An 11,595-nucleotide genomic window follows, 5' to 3' on the forward strand; every position below is an offset into this window, starting at 1 on the left:
CGAAGCGTCCAATGTCGAGGAATGACTGTTTCAATCCTTAATCCGGGAGGGGATAATTTGGCGCTTTACCCACCAAGCCGGTAGGGAGAGGGAGAGTCAGGCCCTGCATGTCGAACAGGTTTAACGAACTTATCGGAGCGATTCGGTGGTCTTCGATTCAGGGAAAAGGGTTAATTATGCGGAGGGGATATTTTTTTCTCTTTCCCGCCCTCCCCCCTCCCCTGCGTCGCTCCTCCTCCCAATTTGACCCCGTGTATCTTTCTCCTCTTCCTCCCCCTCCCCGGCAAGAAGGGAAGGTAACGAAGCAAATAAATCTCTCCTCGCCCTCTCTCTCTCTCCAATTCGCACTCTTTCTCTCGCTCTCCCTCTTTTTGACCTCTGCCCCGGGGCCCCGGGTGCGGTGCAGTCGAATACGGGGGGGGGGGGGAAGGGAGATATTTGCGATTGCAAGGCGCGGCAGGTGGGGACGATTCCACGGTAAGGGCGCCCAACTCGCTCTTTTTACGCACTCGAGAAATGGTATTTATTTCCATGTGATTGTCTTGCATCCCTTCTCCGTTTCATCATCGCAATTGATGACCTTTTTTTACCCTCCCCTCCCCCCCCCCATGGATAAGGTTGTCTTAAGCCCCCGTCATCAATTCGAGACGTGGAATCGCTCAGGGGTGAACGGGAAATAAAAGTTGTCACCGGAGGAAAAATCTACCAGGAAGAGGGAAAACGAGAGGGGATGAAAGCTTAGCTAGTGCAAGGATGGCAGAGTGGTTCTGAGAGAAATTACCTAGCAGTGAATACAAAATAATATTCACTAAAATAACGATAATCCATATACATGAGGAAAGACTGGGTGGCAATATTCCCCATTTTGTGGACTCATATATTTCGCACCATTTATACACCAGCCACCTTTCCCAATTGAAACTATACGAAAATATCAGAATCTGTAAAAAATATTATCAAACGGATCAGCACCAATGTTGTGGATTTTTCTATAATCCGAACGAAGACGACTTCCTAATCTCCACGATATATTTATTTGATTGTGCAAACGGTTGCAGACGTAGAGGTTGTCAGGTGCAATGGGGTAGTACATGTTTCTGCATTTGAAAGAAAAGGAAAGTATGAAGATTTGAAGGAGGAATGTATAACGACAGTGGGAGGACAGCTTTTCACCTGCCAACTTGATTTTTTTTTAATTCAAACCCGCCTTCTGTTTGTTTGAATCAAAGGCCCATTTAAAAAAATAAATATTTTAGAAAGTAAAATTGTCTTGATGGACCTTTTTTTATGTCCTGTGAGGTCATTTGCACATACTTTCTTGTGTCTCCCAGAGATTTTCTATTTACAATGATTTGATGATACCTACCATTCTAAATAACTTCCTAAAATGAGATCTGTTTCAACGGCTATTTAAGTAGGCGCAATGGAGAACAATTTGCAGAAGCAAACCTAATCTCTTACAGTTGATATGCTACTTGAATTGCCATGGAAACGGTCACCAAACGAAGGGTAAATACGCGGAACACAACTGGAAGTCTACATATTCCATCATCTAAGGTGGTTTACCGATAAAAAGTATGGGGTTAACTCGTTCTTAAAAAAATTTATATTGTCGTGCCATCATTGAATTCTTCCAACGACAACTCTATAGTTTTGCCATGGTTGTCTTCTTCTGCACACACGTACCAGGTTCGAGGCGTCCAAAGAGCCTTCCACGCTCTTCCTATCCTCTTCCTGACTTATCTTACATTCTCCCCACTATGAGGGTCTCAAAAAATTACCGCTCAACAATATTGGCCCCATCCACCTATCTCTGCTATTTATGTACTTTACGTGGTTTCTTAGTCTCTACCCCAACCGTCTATAGAGAGTGTTTGTCTCCATTTCTATCTATCGAGTTAATATAAGTTTTCAGAAAAGGTATCTGTTAAGTTTTTAAAAAATTTATTAATGTATGTACCCAGTAAGCCACCATTAGGGTGAGTGGCAGGGGGTGAATACACACCGGACGAATATTTACCCGAACATGACCCTAAAGCGATCGGACAATTTTATTATGATCCCTTATTTTTCGTGGAAAAATGACATCTTAAATCTATCTTATTTTATTGACATGATCTCTCCTACCATTAATACATTTTCAACATCACTGCTAAAGAGAAGCCCTTCCAATTTATGCAAGAGCTTCAATATGTAATTTAGCCTTCACCCCGCGAGAGGGAGCTGTCACTTTTCCTGACGCGTGGGTGAAGTGCTGGATTCAGACGAACGGAGACTTCGAAGAATTTTGAGTCATTGTAGCACTATATGAAATAAATCTATATTTCCGAAACTTTTCTCGATCCTTTTTATACAAACCATGCGTTCTCATCTTTTCTCTACCCCCAGGTATCCTGTCTATCGGAATTGATTTAATCTTTTTGACAAAGACATGAGATTTCCGGGAAAAATATTGCTACGATTAACATTGAGACATTCACCAATCATCTCTTTTCTTCCTTAATATGCGTGCCAGCCCCATTCTCTTTCCAAAGACTTCCTGCGGCAATGCAATTCACCTTATTTCCTTCCTTAGTACATTTACATGGTGAAATATTCTCCACTACTCCATTAACTTCCATTTACCCCACCAACATTAGCCTTTGATTTATTCCCTATTCCTCATGAGAACCTAATTACTTTCTATTTCTAAGGATGCTGCAGTATTAGTCATTGATTTTGTCTGATGACAAATAAACTTCATAAAAAAATGTATATCTTGATTTTTGAACATCCAAATCCGTTTCTCCGGTCTCACGATGAATACATGGAACAACTTTCGTGACCCCACCACATCTCCCCACCATTCGGTCAAATTTAATGATGGAGTTGATAGTTTTCAGATGCTTGAGGAAGCGATGGTCTTAACAGACGGGCATAGCGTCGCACAAAGCACTAGAGACAGATTTAGGGGGAGAAATGCATGGATGAATGTGTTTTAATTGTTTATTCCATATGATTGCTGCAAATCAATTACTTTTGCGTAGTAAGTATTAAATATGATAGTTAAAAATCAACTAAATCTTACATCTTAAATCTTAAATTCATACAGGGGGGGCCCCGCTCTTTCCTCCCCTGCCACCCCTTCTTGTAGCTTGGTATATATATCCCTTCTCTTTGTACTTTTCCTCACCTGATGATGATACAGTGTATCGAAACCATGGTCGGCACTAAAGTTTTAACTGTCGAAAATTGCAACGAAGTTTTCATTATGTCTCGATTCCACAACATCACGCCTGACTCTTCACTTTTCGTAAATCTTACATAGTTGGTAGCATCAAAAGCTTCTTTACATTTATTAAAAATACTTCGCACCGTCCAATTTCACGCACACCAAATGCAGCAGAGAGAGAGAATATTTATTTGGCTCAAGTTGAACCATACGCTGTTACACTTCATTTTATTTCGTATAGCTGTAGTCATCGCGGTAACCACAAAATAATAAATTCCTGTTTATACATTTTTACACGAAACTGACAGACAGTAATTTAATTCTTCATGGCGCAATGATCAAAACAAAATCACCATCGTAAAACGAGGGGAAATGACTGAGATGTGAAAGACCGCCGTGAGATATGCCTCGCTTGGAGGTTCAGAGTCACAGTATGCAGAGACCAAAGTGAGAAAATTCTTATTCTGTGAAACACCATGATGTACCAAGTTACGCTTGAATTAACGATTCCGAGAGGTGTCGCTGAAGGGTAGCTCAATCGGTAAAAAGGCTTTCGTACCGCTGAATCAGCGGCCTGTCCCGCCGCTCACCGAGTACGCCCGCGCCGCACTCCGTCCATCCGCAGGTAGGCACTCTCCGTTCGCAGATCTCCCTTCTTCCCCCCTCCGAGAGCGCAGCATAACCACGTCGTCCATCTCGCCATCACCCCGCTTGCTCCCGAGTAACCCTCCCTCTGCCAACCCCCCTTTCCCTCGTTTCCCCCTTGACCGAGAGTCTGTGCGGGAAGGGGGGGGATGGACCGGCGACAGAGGAGGAGGAGGGGCCGAGAACTTTCATGGTGGGGGGAAAGGGGGGAGGGAAGGGAATAGAAGACGGCGCGCGCCCCCCATATCGCCCCAGAGGGTATTCTCCTTAACCTCCCCCGTTATTCCAAAGGGTTGGATACGTAGCTGTAATGTGGAGGTAGTCGTGGCATCGCCCCTTCCACCGTCACATCCATCATCACCCACCACACCGTTAACCGGGGGGAGGGGAGGAGTGCGCTTGGAGGATGGGGAGGGGGGCAGGGAGTCCGTGTGTGTCGCCCCTTCCCCTCATGACCCCACTCCTGCCCACTCCCTCCTACTGGGGAGTGGAAACAGCGCAAGGGGGGGCAGGCGATGGAGTGGACGGGGATGGATACTCAGTGCAAACAGAGCTTATTGATTATTACGGCTCCCCTGATTGGCTGCCTCACTAATTTACGGCTGATTGGAGTTTCCATCTCTCTCTCTCTCTCGCTCTCTATCCCCTTCTCTCTTCCCTCTCACCTCTTCCTCCCTCGCTTTCTCTCTCTCTATCTCTCGCGAGTGTGAATGCATGTCGGTCTGTGTGTATGTATGTATATGTGTGTGTGTGTGTGTATATATACACTCACACATTTGTTATTTTTACGTGTTTTATTACACATAAGTATCTCTATTCATATCTTGTACGAGGGTCATCCGGAAAGTAGTACCCGTTCGTGCCGCATGAAGTGCTGACGACGCGAGTAGCCGCTGGACGAGGTCAGATAGCTTCAGTGGCTTGTCTGCCTTCTCTGAGCCAAGTTGCGTGACGCTAGCATTGCCTGTGTTGTTTCTGTGATTGTTTACAATGTTTAAAAAAATTGAGAACGCCGCCAGTTGTGAAGTGAGGGCAGTGATTAAATTCCTCAATGCAAGAAACGTTCGCCCATGTGATATTCATCGCCAATTAAAGGAGGTGTATGGAGACAATGTAATGGACGAGTCGTCTGTTCGGCGGTGGTGTCGCAACTTCAACATGGGGAGGGGGAACACACACGACGATGAGCGTTCGGGGAGACCGTCTGTCATTACAGACCAACTGGTGAGCTCAGTTGACGAATTCGTGAGGAACGATCGGCGCGTCACAATTGATGACATCTGTGAGCATTTTCCCAATGTTTCTCGAACAATTGTTCATGAAATTGTTAAACACCATCTGCATTATGCAAAAAATTGTGCAAGATGGGTCCCTCGCGTATCTCAATGAGCTGGCGGCGAAGGACTATGCAGCAGGAATACAGAAACTTGTCACACGTTATGACAAATGCCTTAATTTGCTTGGAGATTATGTTGAGAAGTAGTTTAAAGTATCCTCTTTCAAATAAAATTTTTTATGTTTGTTAATATTTACTTTTCTGTCTTTATTTCACGAACGGGTACTACTTTCCGGATGACCCTCGTAATAAAGTCTCACGGATATGAATAACAATTTCAACGAAGAAGCGAGATTATGCTGGACAAAAAGCACATACAAATGCCACTCAAACGTATTCCAAATTTTCGGTGGCCAAACCACCCTCCTCTGGGGAAAAAACACCTTCCTCCTTCCAAACAAAGGCTCGGAGATTTGGCAACCGAAAATTTGGAATACCTATGAGTGTCATTTGTATGTGTTTTTGTCTATGAGCTATCTCGCTCCTCGGTTTTATTTGTATATATATAACATATATATACAAATATTGTGCCGTTATACATATATAACGGCACAATAGAACACAAAATAAAACAGTTAACACATAACTTATAGAGGACACTCACATTGCGGATTGTTTGAGCTTTCGGCCTTCTCAGAGACCTTCTTCAAGTAAGAGTTCAAGTATATGTATACACACACACACATATGTTTATATATATATATATATATATATATATATATATATATATATATATATATATATATATATATATATATATAGGTCGCGGTAGTCCAGTGGGTAGAGCGTTCGACTGCTGACCCGAGGGTCCCGGGTTCGATTCCCGGGCAAGGCACTCTGGGCACCTACAGCTCCACCCAAGCTGAAGTGATTTTTTCGGGTACCAGGTCTTCCTGGGGAACCATAACCGGCACAGGGAAAGGAACTGGCCCCCCTACCCTGATGTGTGAATTTTCACACGCCGTATAGGGCTTAGTACTGGGTGATCTCTACCATCACCTACCAAACCGACATTCGGGTTGATTACCGTGTTTATGGTTTTTTTATATATATATATATATGTATATATAAATGTATATGTATATATACGACCGATAACATTTATAAATCTCTCTGTCTTCTCAAAGCTGTCATCATAATGCGTGAAAAAATGACAGACAGTCTGAAGTAAAAATAAATCACCGCACCAAGTTCTGTCTTACTGTTAACTTTTATTTTAGCTCCCCTCCGAGTCTCTACTCCAAAGTTCTGGCACGCAAACGACCGCCAGCGCACATATGCGTCTTTGGCATCCCACCCCTCTAGTCACTCCCCCCTCATCACACACCTCTACGCTTCTCCCCCTCCCACACGGGCTTCATTCAATTACTCTGCTCGCCAGCCCCAGCGCTACAAAACGCCCCACGAGCGAATTTCGCGCCTCTTTTGTTTTCGTGGTTCCGCAATTTTCTCCCCCTGGCTCTTTCCCTGAAAACCCCACCCTCCGCGGACTCACCTCCCGTCTGCAAGTTCTCGCTTGAACGGACAGAGGGATTCGGGAGGCGAGGAAGAGCCAGCCGCATTTCCTCCATGGCGCCCTCCGTGCATACCGAATAAAGATTCAACTTAAACCTCTGCCGATCAGGCGTCGCCCAGAAACAACCCCAAGTGCTCCAACGTCGGATTCAACCCTTAAGTGTTGTAGGGAGGACCAAGTTCGGGTCTCATTGACGGCCTTGTGAGTAGCACCGGTATTTTTTTGCATTATGACCCCCCTCCCCAGGCGGCTGAAATCATAAGCGTAGAGATGTTCGGTATTCATTAATGAATTTTGAGGGCGTAACGATAGATTGAAGTGGCATACATGCAGGTTATATCGAGTATTGTCAACTCAATTTGGTGCAATTCCAGGAATATATCTATTGAGTCCATGCACTGCATTAAAGATCATGAATAATATACTCCAGAAATAGAACTCCATTGTCATCACATGGGATAATGTAATATCTCTCTTATTCAATTAAAAAAGCGTCCAAATTATTTGAATTATTAACATCAAGGCCATCCATATCGTATATTCTATACATCGACAATATCAACCCATTGACGATAATTATCAACATAGGTATGGCAGCCAATCAAAATTATTCATATTGTCATGGTCAAAATATCGGCATGGCATCGCATCGGCGAATTAATGTGATGAACGGTAGTTAAACGTTCCTCCAGAGAATCCACGAATAACTTTTGCCCTTAAGAATTCCTCACTCGTATCGAAGGTGTTAATATTATTTTCGCTTCTTTTATATTTATAAACTGTTTCTTAATCTTGCATGTACCCCGTTTTGCTCTTAACACATATCTTTCTTAGTCTTAAACCTGTTCCAACGAACTTCACCATGATTTCTCCGGTTTAACACTTGGTCCTCCATTATTTAATCTTTTCCTTGGTACATATTTGGTGATTCAACTTTCAATAATACTTACGTCATATGTGAACTAAATGCACGCGCCTTAAAGACCTGTCTATTTGCAGAGTATCTAGTCCGAAAATATTTCAAAACCCCATTCTTTACCCCAACAATCGTATTTTTTCCAAATACTTTTGAACCCATATCGGTCCCCGTTATTTTAAATTCTTGCCCTTCGAAGTAAGTAATAAAAATGCATGTTTTAATTGCTGTACAATCAGGACAATTAATTTATGTGTAAATTTACAATAGCTGTAACCACAATGTTCCTTCAGAGAAAAGAAGGGAAAATGGGAGAAAATATAGGCATAAATCAGGTTGTATTCTGAAAGGTTAAGGGAATACGAGATGTGACTAAGTCTCTAAGGATGATTGGCAAACGCATAAGATATGATTCAGGACATGCGTATATGTTTTGTCAGTAAGGAGAAAGCCGTTGACAGCTGCGGAAGATTTAAAAGAGCATTGGCAGACACCATGTATCTCGGAAGTGTTTTAGACTAACATGGTCAACGTGATAGTAACGTAAGGAGAAGAAATGTGTTGGCCAAAGAAACATTCATTGGTTGAAGAGAATTAATGATAGGGACGTTGGGTGGGGATGTGAAGAAAAGGCTCATTAAAACTTTGATATGGAGTGTAGTTATGTAGGGCGCGGAGACATGGTCATTGAAGGAGGATGATGGGCGTAGATTGGAGGTTTTAAAATGTGGGTGTGGAGAAGGATGGAGAGGGTGAAATGGACCGAAAGGAAAACAAACAAGGAAGTGTGGTGGGAGAGGAGAGGGCTTTGTTGGGAGAAATCCAAAGGAGGCAGGGAAGATGGATACAAAGCATATTGATCGGCAATGGGATGTTGAAGACGGTGATAGAGGGGAGAATGTTAGGCACACGAGGAAGGGGCAGAAATACAATCGGGAGGTTGGACGGAATGAAGGGAGGAAAAAGTATACGGAGATGTAGAGGGGCTTGCTATAAAGTAGGACTTTGGGCTTTGTGATGCCAGGAGTGAGAGGATATGTATTTGGTGTTTTTTTGGTGGTGTAAACCTACCTTAACAAGTAAATTACCTATAATAATATAGAATGGAAGAATGATAGAAAAAATAAAAGACAGACAAGGGTGCTGTTTTTTACCAACAATCATCATTAATAATGCTTAAGCTTTTACTAATAAGACCTTAATAATAGCTAGAGGAGAATGAATAATAAAGATCATGACTTACGACGATGAACAAAAAGTACTGACGGAATCAGAAGAGGAGCTACAGAGCATGACGGAGAATGTTATAAGAGTGAGGAGGAATTTAAAATGGGCATAAATGAAGGACAAAAAAGTGTAGACAGTGAATCTGAAGAAAATAAACGTTATCATCTCATCCATAGAAGGAAAAACTGTCAATCAAGTGAAATCATTTCAGTATTTGGAAAGTTTAGTAATTTGGAATAGAGTTGCATCGATGAAATAAAAAAGAAGATACGTATCAATAGGTAAGAAAGATTTTGAAAAGGTGTAAGGACTTTTGTCAGCAAGTAGAATTCAAATAGAACTGAGAAAGTGATCTGCTAAATACTTTTTCCGGAAATCGGCGACTTACAGCAGCTAAATATGAATGGTTAAAAATAAATACGAAAAGTACGTAAAAATGTATGAAAGTTGGTTGTGGGAAAGAATGCTTCATCTATTGTGGACTGATAGGCTGATAAATGAGTAATTAATAATGAGAATAGAAGAGGAAAAATACTAGATAAATTAAAAAAGAAAGAATCTTGTTTGTAGCACATATTACGCCGAAATCTTGCTAAGAGGATCCATAGAGGCAAAAATTTAAAATAAGAGAGAAAAGGAAGGAAAGAAAAATAATTAGAATGCTTGATGGATTAAGAAATGGCAGAAGTTGGAAGCAAATGAAAGAAGATACTCAAGACAGAGTATGATGGAAGACATCTAGTTGAAAACTCTCGGAGGACCTTTCCAATTGATTAGAGGCGAGAAAAATGAGACATTAACAGCAAACTAATGTCTAATGAACCAATGAAAGGTGTTTATTTGTCCCAATCACAGCTAGCGTGCACAAAATTAAAAAGAATCTACTCGGTTATTACGCCACTATCCATCCGATGGCTTGCATATTTGAGCCACCGTATCACTTATAACTTCATGTATACCCTAAAATCACACGCATCACACCCTATGGCTCCCCTCCTGAATAACATGAAGAGTTGCATGTTGATGAGAATTGTAATTTTCGAAGTCTACAGGGAAACATGCTCGCGTATATTTGTGTTTCCTGTTCTTTCTGAATCTTGGAACTTAGCAGAATATTTAGCAGTAATTTTAGCGAAGCATACGGCTGATGCCAAAATGTCCGCCATTTATGGTACGATTGATAGGAGTCACATTATCATGTTACGGCAACAATATCTTTGCAACAATATCTCCTTATCAACTACAGCTTACATATAATACAGCTTAAATATAAAATAAACGTACCTACGGTCTTGAAGCAATGAAAACGAGATAGCCGAGACTGTAAACATGATTGGCACTAGGTTGTAAAGGGGGGAGGGGGAATAAAGCAAAGCTACAAGCAAGGGGTAGGATAGGGAGCACACACAATGGGTCACTTGGGTGTGTTTGAGAGATAGTAACCCGCGTATGCCTCAATCACACAACAAAAAGGAAAAATAAATAATAAATAAGGAAACAAACTTGCAACCACTCGATCACTAGGGTGTGTGTTAAGGAATAACAGTCACTCTAATGAATTGTGTTCACATACACACTCAGGGTTAACAAGGATACCTCCTATGCCAGTGACCCATCAATCACACAGATGAATGCAAAATTATAAAAAGGATGTAAGGAAACAGGAAGGACTTCATCTCTTTCTCTAGTCCTTTCTTTTTTGTCACATCCGTTATTATTTTTTATCATTAATTTTGCCTTTTTTGTATGTGATTGAGGCATACGTGAGTCACTGTTTCTTCAACACACCCTAGTGACCCAGCGTGTGTGCTCACTATCTTTCCCCTTACTTATAACTTTGTTTTATTCCCCCCCCCCTCCCCTTTGCAACCTGGTGCCAATCAAGAGTACGGTCACGGCTATCTCAATTTACAGCTTATATGTATAAAAGAAGCCGCTGCTGATCACCAATACGAGCAAATTCTTTGTCCAATAGTACTGTCTTGGTTAAGCAAAGAAGTCTAGTGAAGGGACTTCCTTCATTCATAGGAGAAAGTATGAAAGAGCACATATCTACCCAAGATAGCTTGTATAAAAACTTCCAGCTATTTATCTTAAGGTTTGTAGATTTAGAGATTGATGATTGCATCTACATACTGTTTATTTCCAATATCTACTGGCCAATTCAAACGTTTGAAAGGCAGAGTAGGCCTTTCCCCACATTCACTTCTGCATCCAGCCCAGAAAGTTCCAACAAGATTGTGGCAGGTGATGCTATGTCAACCAAAATGATGTAATTGTTGGTTATTGTTTACTGATATAATGTTATTTTCAAGTATTTTTGATGATGGTACGTGATAATTGGAATTTTTGTGTGCGACATTCAAGCGAGGATCAAAGCATTTCTCAAATGTCAGGGCTTCTGGGCAATCAATGCTAACGTCTCAGTTGCCCATGTAAAGTAAGACATGAATTGTTTCGTCTGAGACACCGTTAAACCCGATGCATATGTATTCCTCTATTATTTTTAGCATTGGATGAAATCTTTATGTGTTCATTGGCTCCTATCCCAGCGTTTCTATTAAAAAATAGTGCGCCGCGTTCTGTGAATTCACATACATTTTTCGTGAAATGGTCAGCTTTTCTCTGAAATTTGATTTCGAAAAGAAATTTAAGGCTCCATGTATTTCGGATGATACTTACAGCTCGTGAGCAGAAAGAATCTAAAAGAAGGCAAATTGCACTCATTCTTTGCACCCAAGGAT

The sequence above is a fragment of the Hetaerina americana genome, unplaced genomic scaffold (assembly GCF_022747635.1).
Source record: "Hetaerina americana unplaced genomic scaffold, ioHetAmer1.1.p SCAF_9, whole genome shotgun sequence".
NCBI lineage: Eukaryota > Metazoa > Arthropoda > Insecta > Odonata > Calopterygidae > Hetaerina > Hetaerina americana.